This window comes from Mastigoproctus giganteus, chromosome 1 (genome assembly GCF_048544385.1).
Source record: "Mastigoproctus giganteus isolate SK-2022 chromosome 1, ASM4854438v1, whole genome shotgun sequence".
Taxonomy (NCBI): domain Eukaryota; kingdom Metazoa; phylum Arthropoda; class Arachnida; order Uropygi; family Thelyphonidae; genus Mastigoproctus; species Mastigoproctus giganteus.
The window spans coordinates 106,226,466-106,245,083 of record NC_143575.1 but is presented as its reverse complement, the minus strand read 5'-3'; the positions used below and the strand labels follow the sequence as shown (position 1 = coordinate 106,245,083).

The 18,618-nt window shown below is 41.1% G+C and overlaps 1 protein-coding gene across 1 annotated transcript in view; it reads right to left on the bottom strand.

Annotated features, from left to right (window-relative positions):
* LOC150091079 (uncharacterized) overlaps nt 1-18,413 on the bottom strand; it is a 628,940-nt gene extending 610,527 nt beyond the window's left edge. The window contains exon 1 of the mRNA XM_090374068.1: nt 18,176-18,413. The gene's annotated coding sequence lies outside the window, so the exon portion shown is untranslated. The remainder of the gene's footprint in view (nt 1-18,175) is intronic.
* Between the last annotated feature and the right edge of the window lie 205 nt (nt 18,414-18,618).

Genomic DNA, 18,618 nt, shown 5'->3' with positions numbered 1-18,618 from the left:
GCCAACTGCTCAGATTGAGTGAGTCGATGGGGTCCTCTGATTTTCTTCTATGGAAGGGCTTCCCCTTATTTTTAGTAGCCTATAGGTGAAGTTTTATCGTCTCCCTCTGTTCCTAATAAAAAGCGCCCTAGCTCGGGAAAAGGCAGTTCTGTCCGAAGGTGAGCCGGAGTTTTTCCACTTCTTGTGCATGTTCTGTTTAACGCGGAAGCTTTTAGAAACTTTTGGACTCCACTAGGCCCTTGAATGCTCTGTAATGGTTAGATTCTTTGTTGCAGCATAGAGAGACAGTGGCTATCCATCTTGTCATTAGGTCAATTCCGAGTTCAGGGTCGCATTCCTCAAGGACAGCTCATGGGATTGCTTGGGCCGCATAAACACACCTTCAGGATTGAGGTGTTTGGGTGCTGTAATTGTTTTGGCTGTGACTTTCCTCCTGCCAGAAGTTATGGGCATTTCTATTTGCACAGAGAGAATGATGGGGTTATAATCAAACTGTATGTTGCTTGTAGGGTTTTGATTAGGTACACAATTTGCTGACGCGAACGGGAGGTCCAATGTGGTTTCACCCCTCGTGGGTGGTGTGCTCACCAGTTTAAGACCTAATATGTCAAGACGCTGACTAAGTCTTCTCTTGAGACTCCCCAGAGTATTTGGGAGACTGAAATCCCCACACACACGACATGCTTCAGTGATGAATGAAGATAGTTAAGCAGCCAATTGAGGAGCTCATCAAGTATTTGTGCGTCTGGAACTGGTGGGACATACACTGCGACAATGTCGAGAGAAAACGTTTGGCTATCGTTGTTTTTAGGTTTTAGTGTGACTAGAACTGCCTCAAAAGAATCAGACTGGCTCGATACTGAGCGGAGGAGAATACCTGCTCATTCAAAAAAATTGCAACTCCTCCTCCTCCCCTGCGGTTTTCTCTAGGCGTGCACACAATCTGATATCTTGCAAGCGAAGTAGAAGAAAGTGTTTCTTCACTGGGGTCAAAGCCATGTTTCTACGAAGCAAACCAAGTCCATTGAACTGGACAGCAAGAGCTCCTCAACTTCACTCAGTTTATTCCTCATAGATCACACATTTTGAAATAGGAGTTGAAATCAAATCATACCCAACTCAACTAAACCTGAAAATCCATGGAACCTCCATCCCTCCAGTAACTAAGCACAGAGATCTTGGGGTCATCTTTGACCCTAAGCTCAGCTTTAAACACCATGTGGCAGATATTCACAACAAGGTCTGCCGATCCAGATGGCTTGCCAAGCAACACCTCCTTCATGTTACAGAGTCCCATTCAATACATTTACCGGTTTCTTCAGCCAGTCATTACCTATGGATCTGAAATCTGAGCGTCGGCAGCAAAAACCACGCTAAAAACCATCTCATCTGATGAGTACTGGCTTCTTCGGTGGGTGCTCTTCAAGCACAAGCCTCCACCCCTCACACATACTTCAGAAATAACCAAACTTCTAAACTACAGAAAAGTCTCAGAACGGATCTTCACCCGCCGCTTACTCGTCACCATTAAAATGATAGCGGGTGAAAGTAACACACCAAGTTTTTGGTAGAATTGTAGTTGGAGAATCCCCCCGAGACCCTTAAGGGCCCTCCCTTCTTTACAGTCAGTGGCGTGGAGGCTCAGGAAGAGCGACATCTCCATGCCAATGGAGATGCTCCAAAACGTCCAAGATATGGATGCTGACTACAAGGAATTCATTGAGCACAAAGCCTACAGAAGACGTATCATCAGGGAACAGCTCTCATCTTCAACCGAGTGACTGTCACTGTTTTTTTTCCTTGATTGGTTCGTTTATATTGTAAAATTGTTTACAGCTTATTATTTTTTTTTTGTTAGTTTTAGTTCGTTTCTATGTTAAATCCCTAGCATTTTTGCTGTTATGGGCATTGCATCAGGCATGCATGTAAAATTTATTTATTTTCGCTGATTGCAATAAAGATATTATATAAGCTGTTCTGTTGACCGTGACTAGGGACGTACACAGTCTGATCCGTCTGTGATACGTCGCTGGTTTGCGATATGTAGAAATCATGACAGGGATCGTAAAATTTGGAGATAGAGATGACGGAGATTTTGAGTAGTTTTCAATCTCATTATTTTCAATCACCATTGGGAGCCCCCTTTCCGTAAGTATGTTAATGGCGAAATATGGAGTTATCGCTTTGCTACGACCATTCCCATGTAGAGCAGTTGGGTTGTTAGTGGGGAATAGAGAGACATCGTCTAGTCAATGTGGACACCTCACAGGGGTATTTGAGGGTATCGCTTCGTTTCTGATTTGTGCTTCATAAAATGGCCTGATGATGGTGCCGAGGGGCCCTTTGATACACATTCCAATCCTTTCAAACTGGCTCCTGTCACAATAGATGCGAAAAGAAGCATAAGATGTGCTACGAGTGTTCAGTCTCTGAATTTTTAAATCCAACTGGAGTTCCTCAAACAGTGCATCAGTGACGAGTTTTTCTGACGTGTCCAGGGCCAAACGCGAGACAAACTGCTGGGTCTGGGTGATGAAACAACCAGTTTGAAAGGCCGAAGCTTCGAGACTAGGGCGGTGTCCGTCCAAGTGTTTTTCTTCCTATTTGAACTGTTTTGACTGGCTGTCTTGCACTTGGTAGTCTGGATATTTTCCAAGCTGGTGGCAGGCCTGGTAGTGGTCCGGTCATGTTTAGGGCTAACTGATGAGTGACTTCCTGGGTGCAGTTCAAGAGCGCATGATGTGGCATTTTGTTTGCGTACTGATCAGGGCTTACTTGGTCGGGTGGCACATGAATCCTCTAAATTGTGCATATACTCTTCAACCTGCATGGCAGCAGAGGAAACAAATTGCGTAAATGCTTCCGCTAATACGCTGAAAAGGCTATTCAGGTTGCTGAGATGTGAAGTGAGTGTCTGTTCCCTCACTGCATCACGGGGATCTGCGTGTACGGAGCCGCTATGACCGGCATTTTGGCAGTTTTTTTGGCAAATCATTATAAACGATTTGTTTATAATGGCACTAGTTTGTGAGTTCACAAACGGGCTGCGTTTGTGAACTCACAGCTTTTCCCTTACCATCGTTGGGTGGGTAATTTGTCCGGTCTGGCTCATATTCCAAATGATGTCTAACTTCCTGATCCAAATTTCTTTCTTTATTCTCTAAGTCATTGTTTTGCATATCACTGCAACGATGAGGGGTTACAGAATTGCCCTCTTCCAAAGTATTAAATATTTCTACCGATGCATTATTTTCTCTTCACGGAGGGGGGGGGGGGTATCTCCTTGCCGCCGTAGCCTAGTGGTCAGGCGCGTGGGTGCATAACTACACGTGCCTTGAGTGACCGGGGGTCAAGCCCGTGACTGCAGAATACGGTGCTGTTTCCTGTATTATGTCTATCTTGTAAACTCCTCTGACCGTTTGGTCGTCCCGGAGTATAAACAGAAAATTTATTTATTATTTATTGGCCGTTGCTGTGGTTCCTATTTGTTTACTATTTACACATTTTCCCAAGAACCCTTTCCTTTTGCTCAGTGACAAACGAGAGAGGCTTGAAAATCCCGAGCATAACAGGCATATTCTGTGCTGCAGATTAAGGTTTCGTCTGCAGAAGAATGGCAGAGGTCTCAGCAGTTACTGCAAGTGTTGTGTTCTTAGTCTGAGTCATTATTGCCGTTAGCAAGCGGCTCCCTGTTTTTGCTGAATTGAAAGATTGGAGTCCCTAGAGGAAGGGTAGCGGCCGTTTTCGACTACTAGGCTAACTAGTCAAATAACTCTATTCATGCGGGATCAACGATAACCTTGGAACAAGGTCATGCGGTTTTGAAGCCAACGTCCATAGTTCAATTACTATTAATATAAAAATATTAATAAATAATTACCTGTTTAAGGCACAGGTCAAAAAAGAAGAGTATCACTATGTAACTGGTATCATGTAGACACTACACATGGAACTGTTCATAGAGAATTTCATTCACTATTAAACGCACGCTGAGCACATAAAGTTTGCGTCCGCACCGACCTGCCAATATTATGAAGTTTACTTCGGGTATGTTGTAGAAATTTGGAATAAGTTGCCTGCAAACGTGACCAAGGTGGAGGCCAAAAATTCAAGGAAGACTTGAATAAGTACTTTATGACGATGCGAAATAGATTAGAGTTTTTTACCTATTTTTCGGCATATGCGGTTCAGTTCACTTCCTTGCATCGTCATTATAAAGCTTAATTACTAGTACTAAAAAGGGAAGAAAAACGGAATTAAATGTAAATATTTTTAGATTTATATCAATGTTTATACTAGATGTGTACCATATTTGGGATTTAACTGCATGCATTTTCTCTTAGGCAAATAAAACAAACACAAGGTGGAACAGTCTAAAGATAAGATAGCATGCTTATCTCCGCTGAATGAATGAAACTGGTTTTTGAGGAGGTTTTTCAAAAATGTAATCTGACTTCCTGAAACATTATACAGAAGACTATACAACTTCAAAAGTAAACAAAATGTGTCATCTTCCGTCTCAAATCGACTTTCTTTGTTATGAGAGTCAGTGAACTAACATATTTGCTGTAAGACCTTCGTCTGAAAAATGTAGGAGATAAGCATTGATTTCTCCTAGTTTGGTGAGCAGTCTCCAGCACTCAATCTTACTTATTTTTTAATTGAAAGTGATACCTTTGAGAAAGGAGCACCGTTCTGAAATTTAGCAATTAAATTATTTCGTCGATTAAAACATAATACCTGAATGCTTAAATAATTAAAGCAGCTTGATGAACCACTTATTTCTTCAAAGGGACGAAAGGTCCCTTTGAATCCGCGTGTTTCTCTTTACCAGTTGCCAACAGAAATGTGCCTTCCGACATTATCTGAATTAATTACAAAAATTAAACTCGAGTTAACACTAGGGCAAGCTAAAATTAATACCAAAGATTTAATAATTATACTTAGATATTGCATGGCTGATTACGCTTTGTTTATGTAGATACAGCATACTTATTTGGCTATACAGTACTGAGAAATACTTATACCGAGAGTATAAAGTAAAAAGTCCTCCTGGGGACGACTGGTCTGAACTAAAGAGAATCCCTGGGGAGTGGTCTACAAGATCACAACAAATAAACTACCCAGGGGGGAAATAACCACAGCAACTATAACGCCGCAACGCACCCTCACCACAACATGGGACGACTCGGTAGCCAACGTTTTGAACACATTATAAAAGACCCACCGAATATACTTACGGAAGACCAACAAGCTATCATACAGGCAAACGAGACCTATAACACCCAACAAATGGAGCCGCCAATTACAGTGGATGAGCTACAGGAAGCCGCAACACAAATGCGCAACAAGAAATGCCCTGGCCCTGACCTCTTGGACCCAGAACTCGTTAAGAGGGCAGTGGAACACATACCGGAACCCCTGCTGCACCTCTTCAACTGCTGCCTCAGAGTGGGCCATTTCCCAACTAGCTGGAAAACAACACATCTCAAGCTCATCCTGAAAAACCCAACTAAACCACCTGAACAACCAAACTCTTACCGTCCCATAGCGCTGCTATCAACACTAAGTAAACTCCTGGAGAGAATACTACATCGAAGAATACTCAGCCACTACAAAGAAGCTAGAGTCACCCAGACAATATGGGTTCAAATCCGGACTCTCCACCATTGAAGCAATTCGGAACCTCCTAGAAAGCGCAGCGCAATTTAATGAAAAGTACTTCCTGGTAATTGAGGTCGACTTCGATGGGGGCATTCGACACCCTCTGGTGGCCGAGCGTCCTGGGCAGGCTCCGCAAGGCAAAAATCCCCATGAATTTATATAATTGCATTAGATCTTACCTCTCAGATAGAAAAATCAGGGTAATGGCACCGTTCAGGAGCCTGACAAGATCGGTCCGCAGGGGCTGCCCGCAGGGATGTCCTGGGGCCGCTCCTGTGGAACATTGTTTTTGATGAATTCCTGGCACTCGACTTGGGTAATGTCAACGCACAAGCTTTAGCGGATGATCTCGTCCTAACGGTGGCAGCGAGCTCTAGATCACAGTTAGAAGCCCGTGCGAACCATGCACTGCAAGTACTCCAGGACTGGGCAAACCTGCATACACTGGAGATTTCCCCGACCAAAACGAACTCAATTCTACTGAGAGGAACACTCAACATCAGACGGCCGCCCCAGATAAAAGTAAGGGGAAGCACAATCAAACTAGAAAAACAGATGAAATACCTAGGCATTATCCTAGATTCCAACCTGTCCTTTAAACAACACTTCTTATATCTGAAGGAGAAGCTGAGAAAATACGCAGCACTAGTAGTCAGTGTAACACGCAGAGACTGGGGACTAAACAAAAGAACATTATCCCTCTACTATAAAGCGATTTTCGTCCCAGCAATTACTTATGGAGCCCCAATATGGTACGCCAAAGCAAGAACTGCAGTAAATAAAAGAATCCTCGAAACAATACAGCGAAAAATACTCCTCACCATCACCAGAGCGTGTAACACGGTGAGTACCTGTGCGCTGCAGGTCCTGGCGGGAACTCTCCCTCTGGACTTGGAGGTGGCGAGATGTGGGTTGATGTACTACCTGGCAAAGGGAACACCGACCACGTTTGACACTTTTACGCTGGACCCTACAAACAACCACCGAACAGAAAAACAGAAAATCATGGAACACCTGAAAGAAACTTGGCAGAGGAGATGGCAAGAGACGACCAAGGGTGAAGTCACACGGAAATTTATACCCAACGTAGACAAGACCTATCCAAAAGCCCCCAAATGGTTCTACCCAGGACTGAACACCACCTTCCTCCTGACGGGCCATGGGCCCTTTAACGCAAAACTGAATGCACTCGGACTGACCGAGGACGCAACTTTCACCTGTGGCAATATGGAGACGTGGCAACAAATCATGCACAAATGTGAATGCTATGAGGAACAAAGATCAGTACTCATCACCAGTATAAAGTTTGTACCAAAAGACAATGAGCATCACCTCCTGGATTCGGAAGACGAGTACACCGCGTTCAGCCGCTACGCCCAGGACATCTTTAACAGAAGGAGAACGGAAATTGCTATCCGCAACAATATGGAAACATCTGAATAGAAGAACTCCATTGAAACTAACCAAGGAGGAGACATTCAAGACTACAGCATGAACATACCGCATGACTACAACCGATCAGAAGAAATTACCAACAAAGATAACTCTCCATTCATGACCTGGTGCAAATGGCCAGGACTGATGCTCTCAACGAATATGACTACCTGAATTGACATCAAAGCAGTACTACAAACTGACCAGAGTCATCACTCCTCTTCCTGACCCCATAAGACAAACACGAGACAAGTGAGACTGAACCAAGACTGTGACCTACCCGAAGTGACACTGAACTGAATAACCAAAAACCATGACTGTGACCGCAGCTACGCTGTTGCCTCGCCTTTTGACGATCTGGGTTGGACACCTAGTCTGGCCCACTTTCTCTTCATATCCTGCTGGGGGGGGAACCGTCCCCCCCGTTTACTTCTCCTGGTGCAGCATGGGCATGCCACACTGATATCTGGGTTCGTCTACCCTATTGGCCTCATACTTCTGTCTTTCCCCTCCAGTCTTCAGTCTTTCCCCCCCACTCTCTCTATACATCACAGTGTACGCCCCACACGACAAAAACTTAAATAAACTTCCAAATTATAACAGCCAAATCGTGCATGAATTCCGAAACTTAACCTCATTAGCGAACCACCCCTTAAAATCGCGTTATCATTATTATTTTTATTTTATTTTATTTATTTATTTTTTTTAAATTTTTTTAACAAATTTTAAAAAATTTTTTTTTATTTATTTTTTATTTATTTATTTTAAAAAAATTTTTTTTAGGCCCTAGCCACTGAAATCTCAGGAAATTAGGTGGAAGGGCCTGCCAGAGAAAATAATTATGCTGGGTGTACCTGGTCTGCCTCCACAGAGCTGAGTGTGGGCAACGTTGGGCCCCAGCAGGGGTCTAGCGGCTAAATGGCCAGAGGAACAACGATACACAACACAATACTTCCAAATCTCATACACTTTAAAACTCTGGCCTTAACAGTGATCTGTTACACTCACAAAGAAAACCACGCGGAGATGGGGGAAACCCCTGGTTTCCCCATCTCCGCGTGGATCATGTATAATCACTGTGTTAAAAGCGAGGGTTTGCATCGATCTTAAGTCGCAACTTGGCATACTGTTGGACCAGAATAATGTCTAAAAACACAATTAGATGACTGATCTGAAAAGTGACAAACCTAGGGACTACTCAATTAATTTTTTTCAAGTTTCCAACAATATGCTAGGTGATGCTCTCCCGAAAAGCCTCGTGGGTAGCACAGTTGGTAGGATCGTCGTCCTCCCCACACCGGGTGGAAAAGATCTGAGTTCGAGTCTCGCAGATGACGGGAGGAATTTCTGTGGGCATTTTCATAACGTGGCTGAGTTAGTCGGTCTCAGGCGAGGGTAGCATCGTTTTTTTCTCCAGAAAACTCTGGTTTTTCGTCCAGCAAACAGAATATTGACTAAATAACACGAAATTTACAGGAATATAGCCTCAGTCGCTGACACTCCTAAAACCCTTTAACAACAACAACTCTTCCGAAATATCAGGAGAGCATCACCTTCGCCGGTCGAGAAATATTGGGACAAGCTAAGGATTATCATATACTGACTGCTTCACAGGTGCAAAAATTAATGATATTACTAAAATAAGATCTTAGGGAAAGTGAAGAAACTTTGCTTTCCCAAGTGGGAAATAATGACAGAAAACAAAGAACCGAGTACTTGGTTGCAAAATTCATGTTGAAAAAAATGTTAGTAAACGTTTATGTTGGAAAAATGCCACGAGACAGGGTGAAATTCTTTCCACGCAGACATAAGAAGAGGGATTTTATGACAGCCTTGTCTATGAATTCTAGACTAGGACTCTGCAAAGCTTATTGGTAGTAAATTTATTATTAGCACAGCACAGTCCTAGTTGGTAGAAGGGATTTGTTTAATAAAGGTGAAATTCGTTTGAACATAGGTCCAAAAGGAACAGAGGTTTGAGGTCCAATGATCTTTGCTAACGTCAGAGAAGAAACCATAAGGGTTCAGAGAAACTACTAACTGGAGAACCCAGAGGAATCATTAGAGGATGCACACAAGTACTCTTCTTGAGATATTTATATGCAACCTCATTTTATCCTATTCAAGGAAATAAGCAATGAAATAGGCGTTCATACCAACGGTGAACAAAGAAAAAATTTAAGTAAATATAAGAGATGTATTAGTGTATTGAAAATTAATAGAATAGGAAATCTAACCGGGCTATATTATCCTCACGGGTAGCACAGTTGACATAATCACCGCCTTCCCCCACATCGACTGGAAGAGACCCGAGTTCGAATCCTGTCAATGTCGCGAGCAATTTTTATGAGTCTTTTTCAGTACGTCGCCGAGTTAGTCGGTCTCAAACGAGGGTAGCGTGGTTTTTCTCCCGCAAACAGCAAATCGACCACAGAGCGCATGCAATTTACAGACATATTATATATACGGCGCAGTATGACACCTAAGTTGCTGATGCCTAAAACCAACCAACCAAACTGTCTATATAGCAAAGGAAAGAGTTTTGTAAACAAAATAAAGGAATTTTAGCTACTATGTAGGTCAACTCACGCAGAGGACTAACTGAAACAAGATACAACGCCAAGACAAGGAATGAAGAATTTCATTAAGGTGAACACAGTGTATTTAAGCAACATGGGGAAGGCCGAAGAAGAGGGGAGGAATATGCTTCTTAAAAAAAAAAAAAGAAAACTAAATGCGATCTCATGGGGAAGTTGAAGATATACAGACCAAAAGTCTGTGTAAGTCAAAAAGACTCTGACGAGTGCGATAAAAATCTGTTTAAGTAACTTGAATGGGGAAGAAAATGTGATTGCTTCGGTGATTTTAATTTTCTCTTACTGACTTGGAAACAGTGGGCTGGAATCGACTAAGTTGAATCAGATTTTTGAGCCGTTTGGAAAACGGTTTATTTATTCTAGCATGTCAAAGAAGGATGAAAGACTCAGATGTCACTGGAATGGTTCTCTCACCAAGTATCCAAGCAATATCAAGGATATGACAGTGCAGGAATCGATAACCGATAAAATGGGCAATGTCCAAAGAAACATTGGTGGCTAAAGGAAAGGATGAAAACTTCAATTTCAAGAGGTGGGGAACTGTCGTAGATCGAAGTATTTCTTCGGCTCTGTTAATTACAGAAATAACTATACACTGTGGGACACGAATGCATTATGGGAAATATTTAAAGGGATGACCATATATTCATTCTACTGCAGCGGTACAGCCAAAGAAAGGTGTCAAAATGGATGGCAAGCGGGAGTTGAAAGGTTTAATTGAGGAAAAGGAAAAAAAGATAGAACAGTTACACACTATCTCAAGACATGCTTTGTATGAGAGTTATAAGCATAGAAGTAACAAAACTACTTGATGGAGTAAGACACACGAAAGCTGACTATACGAAATATGTGGAAGAGAGAACTGAGGACGGAAAAAAGGAGTTCTTTTTTTCGGACTCGTATGTGAATTCAAGAAAGAAGAGAAAAAAATCAGATGTGCCCCCACAAGATTATAATGGCGGAATTATAGGCAACTCAAAAAGTGTGATAAATGAATTCAGTAGGTACTTTTCAGCGATTTTAAGAAATGAAAGTACATTTGAACTAAGAGTAAACAGTGAAAGAGGCAGTCAGCTTGCTGCAAAATTGATGATATAATGTTCTCTGAGAAGTGTCTGATAAAAAAGGTTACTCAAGTTTGAGGGAGGATAAGCCCCTACGGGTGAACCGTATACATCCATTTAGAATAAAAACAACAGCAAGTGAGTATATTAACCCGTTGGTAATGTTAACCTGATCATCATTAGACCCCGGGATGATTTCCTTAAACTGTAGAAGGGTTAATGTTTCCGTAATCCAAAGGGAGGACTTAAAGAGAGGAGATGGAAAAGAATAGACGAATGAGTTTTACTTCTATAGTAAGAAAGATAATGGAGTTGTTGCATAAGGCCACGATACACATCGATAATAATGGAATCGTAAAGAGATCATCATGTGGGTTCGGAAAAGGAAGGTTGCGCCTGATCAACCCGGTTAACTACTACAATGTAAGAAAGAACTTTCATAACGTATTGAAGTATCAGAAACCGAACTCAACGTCTTGTAGGACATTCATCTGTAAGAATTACATCATGAATTCGACATGCATATATTCGGCTAATAGCCGAAATATTTCTAGTGCAATTTTATGCAACTATTGTCGCAGAGTTGGAACTAGAGCAGTTCCTCTTGTTCCTTCAGTGATGAGAGTAGCGGACTCATTGGCGGTGTTTCATTAACGAATCCAGCGAGATTGACAATCATCATCTTTTTGTAAAGCAACTTCTTCGTCAGTCTCAGGCGTAGATAGCAAAACCCCAGAAACTGGAGTTTTTCGTCCAGCAAAACAGACAAATCGACCATAGAACACACGCAATTAACAGGTATAAGACACACAGCACTACAGATGAATTTAATTATTCGGGTGGCCTAAAAATAATAGTTTGTTGTTTAATAGTCATCTTCTTCGTGGCAAAAACTGCTCCTCCAACCTACCTGCGGCAGTTCTTGGGGATTGAGTATTGTCTTCTTCGATCCTCAATAGGACTTCAGGACATCCCCTTACTATCTCTAGGGCTATACTACATTCGCTGCGTTGTGGAATGATCCCTTGAAAGCAAATCATCACCACTCAAAACATAATTACCCTCTCCAAGCTCATTTCGGGTAGACTGGATGCTCCCACCATCGAGAGCCTCATCATTCTGCCCACGAATAATAGGAGAATAACTAACCGGCAAAAATCTGTGAACAGACCTGCCCCTCAAACAAATCAGGTCGCTCACCATATGTTCCTAGCAAACACAACTGGACTCCTCAACGACCTAAATATCAATCCTGAGACGATTTTCGTGGACAGATTAAAAGTTTTTGCTGATGCCTACACAATCTTGCAATTTTAGATATTTCATTTCACCATCACTTTACGTGGCTTCTGTGTTAGAGGATGATATGCGTTCCTATTCCTGTTCGGGACAGCCTGTAGCATCTTGCCAGCATCCCGCACTTTTCTTGGACAGACGCTAAATGTATTTAGGGCATTTATGTTGAACATAATCTGTCTTAACCTTCTGTAATTAATTATTGACTTAATCTCTGTATCTTTTATTTCACCTAAGAATAATAGGAGTAATAATAAATATAGATATTGTATTAATCTCTTATAGTTGTGTTTACCCTCGAGGAGGTTTTGATTGCTGTCTAGAGGGTGGTTGTAACTTTTCTTTACCTGATTAATTAAATAAGTATTGCAGTACGTGCGATCGGACAAATTTTTTTCAGTATTCTTTCAGACATATCAGTAAATTCAATTCACGCCATGAGAACACAATTATTTGCCCTCGTGGGTAGCGCAGTTAGTAGAATCGCCGTCCTCCCCACACCAAGTGGAAAAGACCCGAGTTCGAATCCCGTTGATGACGCGAGAAATTGTTATGAGTCCTTTTCACAAAGCGGCTCAGTTATTCGGTGTCAAGCGAGAGGATACACAGTTTCTGATCCCGGAAACTCGGGTCTTTCATCCAGCAAAGCAGGCAAAAAAAAATTGACCACAGAATACTCGCAATTTGCAGACTTAATATATATGGTGCAATATGGCCTAAGTGGCTGCTGTCCCTAAAACCCTACAACAAGAATTATTCCATCTCCACCAGCTTACATAGTATGGGCGACATAAGGACGGGTTCATCTCTTAATGCTGTTACCCGCATATTCTGTTATTGTTCGACTTACTCTTTTATACTAACGGTATAAAATAGTAAATCGGAATTCATCACACCGCAATACCTGTTTTCAGTTCTTTGACAGACCAACTGGGTCACAATATCTGTCTCCAATCCTTTACAGTCAAACTGTGTCTATTCAAACAGCAGAGGTCTTGGCTTCTGTTTTTTCACTAAAACTTATAGTTTTCCCAATAGGTAAAGGATGCCGAACCACAAATTTCATACTTCCTGGGGAATCTGTGGCTCTGTGGCCTTCCCTTTGTAGGTAAACTGAAAATATCTCGCAGTCGCTTGGAAAATTGGTGAGTCGACATTAGTCTTACGTAAAGCTCTGAGGTTTCTTTCTCTCCTGTAGTATCCGCTTTCTGCCACAACTCCTCCTTCTGGAAGCGGATGTCCTCTTATCCGACCCCTGATTTTCAGTTCTTGCTATTTCAGTTTCAACTTCTTATATACCAACAAAACATCCTTTTCGAAAGTCTCTTTTATATCACGCATTTGTCCATATAAAAATCGAGTCTGAATTTTGTTTGCTATGCAAGGGATATTTATAAAGCGTCGAAGTCGACATATTGTCACATCCTGTGATTCCCTAGTTTGAATATACACTGCTCTACAAAATAAACAGAACACGTAGAAAGCGTGGTATAACTCGTGCACCTTGCTATGAAGCGGGACAAAATTTGGTATGGTGGTGGTGTACAATAGAATAATGATGAAAGGGGAGACAGCGAGAAACTTCGGACAGGTATTAGGGGCATTTATAGGGATTCTGTAAGAATTACCAAAACGGTCACATTACAGAAGTCGAAACAAGATGCTCGAATATATGGTAAAATGACATCAGTGCGGTGTATGACCCCCTCCAACCGCTAAACAGGCCTGATAGCGGAGAACCATTCTCGATATAAGGGTGTCTACAAGATTCTGTGGCAGAAAATCCCATTCTTCCACCAGCGCAGACCCTAGCTCACAAATGTGACCGAGGAGTTGGCTGTCGACGTGCAGTGCGACGCCCAAGGGCCACACATGTTCGATCGGATTTAAGTCTGGTGATTGTGCTGGTCAAGGTATTCCACCACTTGAGTTCTATGTGCAGTGGCGTTGTCGTGCATGAAAATAAAATCTGTGCCAACCATGCCCCTAGAAAGTCGCGCATAGGATTCGAGGATCTGTTCTCGGTACCTCTGCGCAGTTACGGTGCTCCTAGTGAAGATATTAAGAGAGGTGGGCCGTTGATCATTATTCCGTCCAACACCAGAACAACGCCTCTACCGTTAAGTATTTATTTCTCTGATGTTGGAGGAATGGTACTGCATTCCTCGTTGTCTCCAGATGAAATAACGTCCAGAATCTGTTTGTAGGTTAAAACGAGACTCATCAGAGAACAGAACTATCCCATTTGTCAGGGCTCCAAATCATGTCATGGCACCAGTTTCGACGAGCTATGGTTTGGGGTTAATGGGATACAAGCCACTGGCTTCCTTGCATTTTTTGAATTGGGCCTTCTTAACACAATCCGGTTGGAAATGGAGCACTCGGGCGACCTTGGCCAGCTCTTCTTGTAATAGTTCCTTTCTTTTCCATTGTGCCGAGACGACACTGCGTGACAAATTAAGCCAACGTGCCAGCCTGCCCGACTTCAAGTCGTCCAATGGCACGCATCTCAGAGAAATATCTAAACGGCAATGACTTGCCATCCTGATTATTCGAATTGTGGCCATTCCACTAAGGAAGACAAAAAAAAAAAAAAAAAAAACGGGAATGAAGTGATGTGGTCGCAACCTGTGTTTTTATAGACATGAATAATTTACATAATGTGCAGCTCTGTAAGGTGGTAGATCGATTTCTATTGGATACTCGCAATTTGCATGCCAGGATGCATATTATATCAAATATTTGCCCTCGGCAACACTGTTCATAATAAAATATTCGTGAGAAACTTTTTGTTCTGTTAATTTTGTGGAACAGTGTATTTCCTCTGCAAGCGGAAATACACTGCACTATCTAATACAAATTGGATGGGGTTTTTAGAATTCCCTTCTAAGCTGAGTACATATCCCAATGCCATCCATTACATAAGATATTTGATAACACAACTGTGTAATTCATATTCATTAAATGTGCACTATCTAATAAGATGACAGAAAAATCAGAACCAATTTAATATCTGAATTAAGAGCCACAATTATGCTACTCAGAATTAAACTTTGCTAACACGGGAAAGCAAACTGCATCATACCTTATAATACATGTAATAAAAATGCATTAAATGCACTACGGAAAACTCAAACAGCGAGAAGTTCCATATTCTGGATTTAGTGCAAGCCTGGAGACACTGCCAACAAACGCAGTGATGGAGCGAACCAAAGACACTACCATCCAAATGATGTATAAAAATTCATTAGTTGCTAATGTGCACTGATACATATAGTTATTTATCATCAATTATTTGGAATCACTTTTTGTTGGGATACACCGATAACGCATGTTACTGGATACTTTACAGTAATTTGCCTTCTTTAATGAAATCTAGTTAAAATAATCACACAAAACAACTGAAATGAGGTCACTGCTGCTGCTGTTGCTAGAATTACTTTAATAATAATACAATACAATACAATACAATGTTTATTGAGATCGAGGCGAAAAAATATACATTTATTATTATTATTATTATTGGTTTGTAACCAATAAAAAATTTAATCTATTGCATTATATTGTACTGTATTCTATTACAAAAATTAAAAAGAACTCTCAAATCAGTAACTTTGTTGAGAGAGACGAATTTTCCAGCTGAAATCGGTATTTTATTTGTCTTGATAATTATAATTCAGAGGTGATTTTTTTTCATTTAATACTTAAAACTGAATTACTGAATAATTCATCTGGAACAAAAAGACCCTAACATCCAAATGATATATAAAAATTGTTCAGTTGTCAATGTGCATCGATTACTTATACTTAGAAAAGGATTTTAGGAAAGCATAGTCCTTTCCAACAAGTTAGTACATCAATACGGAATTACGCAAACTTTTATATTTACAGTAACAATAACGAGTGTAGACACTGTAATACTAATAAGCTCAATGAGACGTATTCAGAAGCCTCGACTTTTTCCCACAGAAACTTTTCATTACTGGATTTCGCTTCGGATTACAGACACTATCCAGTTCCATCTGAAGACGAAACAATGGTCATATACCTTGGAGCTACCTTGAAATCTAATGGGTCATTCCATAAACATATCTGCAACATTACCAACCCAGCATACAAAATAAAAGGCTTTATTAGGAATGGAAACAAATTTACGACAGACAAGGCACTTTGCTTCTATTCATGACAGTTAATACTCATTCTAGATTATGCATTGGCTGTTCTGGTATCGACATAACTCACAATAGAGGAGGATATTGAAAAGTCTCAAAGTCATCAAACACTATTGTTACAGGAACAAGATTACCTACTCCACGGAAGACTATACAGACACATGCTATGTCTTCAAACATCTCCTGCTATAATAACAGAAGAAAATCGACTTATATTTTCTTTACAAATTTTTTAATGCCAGGGTGGACTGCCCGACACTTCTTGATGATGTAAACCTTAATGCCCTCTCGCTCCAGCACCCGAGACTGCTCAACGTTTCGTCAAAGAATCCTGCGAACTAACTATGGACGATACACTACTTTAATGATGTTTGAAGCGAACTACAATCGTTAGAACCCTTGTAACATGGCTCATCCTTCAAAAGAACCCATAGACAGTGCAGCATTACAAGTGAGATAAATATCTAAATGAGTATTAAATTTATAATTTTAAATTTATTTTAAATGCAATATTTTCTTTGTTTGCTTATTTAAAAACTACTCAATTTCTGTATACTTGTCAAAATGTGTTCATCGAATTTAGCACAGTATTCTACTACACTAAGAAAAGTGAACAAAAATATTAACGGAGTTTTATGTCTCATAAACATCCAAGAATTCAGTGAAAAGAAAAGAGACCAGTCTACACATAGAAGTTCAAATAAATCGCATTTCTAGAGATTATCTCATTCACGGTATACTAGGTTCTAAGGCTAAATAGCTGACAGTAGTGTTAACTTTCTACCAATAGCGTTTTTTGATGCACAGAGACATACGTTTTACTGATAAGTTCCCATAAATCACCACTTCTGAAATTAAAGAAACTATATTGAAGTCTGAGACAGGAACAAATAAAAAAGATTCAAGTGGACACTTCTCTAATGTCTGCTAAATTCCTCTGGGGCGAAATGAAGAGATTAACGCTACTTTCCCAAGAATCGTTATGGAATAAAGATAATCTTAAGATTTAAAAAATTACCAAAGCATTAGTAAGACTGTACTTTCGACAGATCGTACTATTCCCGCTCGTAATAAATTTAGCTATAACAGATTTAGCTGAATTAGTAATGCAGCTGATAATAATCCTAAAGTTTGTTATTATCCACGTGGTCTCCGCACTGCACGTTAAATGTTCAAAGGCATTTCCCATTACAGAAGTTTGTTATCCTGAGTGAGTGTTACGAGGCGCATCGTGTGGGATGGGGTATTGCACAAGAGAGTGAATAATATTATCCATAACATGTAATTCCAAGTTAAATCTAGCGATAACTGAAATCGTGTATTCAGCACACGTGCACATCCCTCTCCGCACCACTCAAAGCACCCACACGCACACACACAAACAGAATATTACAGTCCGTGTAAGGCCCAGAGATACATGCAATGATTTTGAGAAAAACGATAAAACAACGTGCATGCAAAGCTTGGTTAAATTTCTTCTGTCCAGAGCTCCTTATTAAACAAACAGACACACGCTCTCGCACATATGAAGTACAAACTTGCCGCACTTCCCTTAGATTCTTTGTGAATGGGCTCATAATCATTGTGGATGAAATTTCTGTTGCTTATAGAAGACTAAAACTGCGCACCAAAAAAGTAAATCTGTAAATCAGAGGTGGATGGTTGAGTGAAACGTGCAGAAATACATATTTCCTGTGGTCCCGATGGTACGAAGGGACATTCGTCCCGATGGGACGAAGCTGAGTTTACAACAATTTATGAAATCCTTAACTGTGACGTTATCACCCAAAAAAAGCTGAAAAGCTCATATCAAATGCCACTATTCTATATACACTAGCACAGCAAATTCAAAAGTGTACCCTTGACAATAAAATCCGATACCGAATCGGACATACGATAGGATGAAAGAAAACTAATACAACGATGAGGAATGCATACCATAACCTACCTTAAGTGAAGGCTTTTACAGTTCCACACTTATTTGGCAAAAAAGGGACACACACTGAATGAAATGGGAAAGGTTTTTAGTTAGCTACCACTCCCCTGGTTTTGTACAAGTGAGGGAACGATCTCTCCATTCCCACTGCGGACGGTTCTGATGACCACATCAAGTCTCTCCTAGTGCTGCACTCCTTGCACCACACCTAACACTCCGAGACTAGCAGACGCCAACTGTGCGCGATGGGAGCGATGGGGAAGAGCTCTGCAGGCACTCCGGTATTGCCTGGTGGCCGTACGTCTACATATTTACCGCTGCTGTAAGGAGAACGTAGCGCCAGTAGAGCCGTCTGGTTTCCGGCCAAGTAAGCCGGCAGACAAGTGGGTTGGTTCAGCAAACAGCGATCAATCGTAGCAGAACAATGGAGAGAACCATCTCTACGGTAAATACAA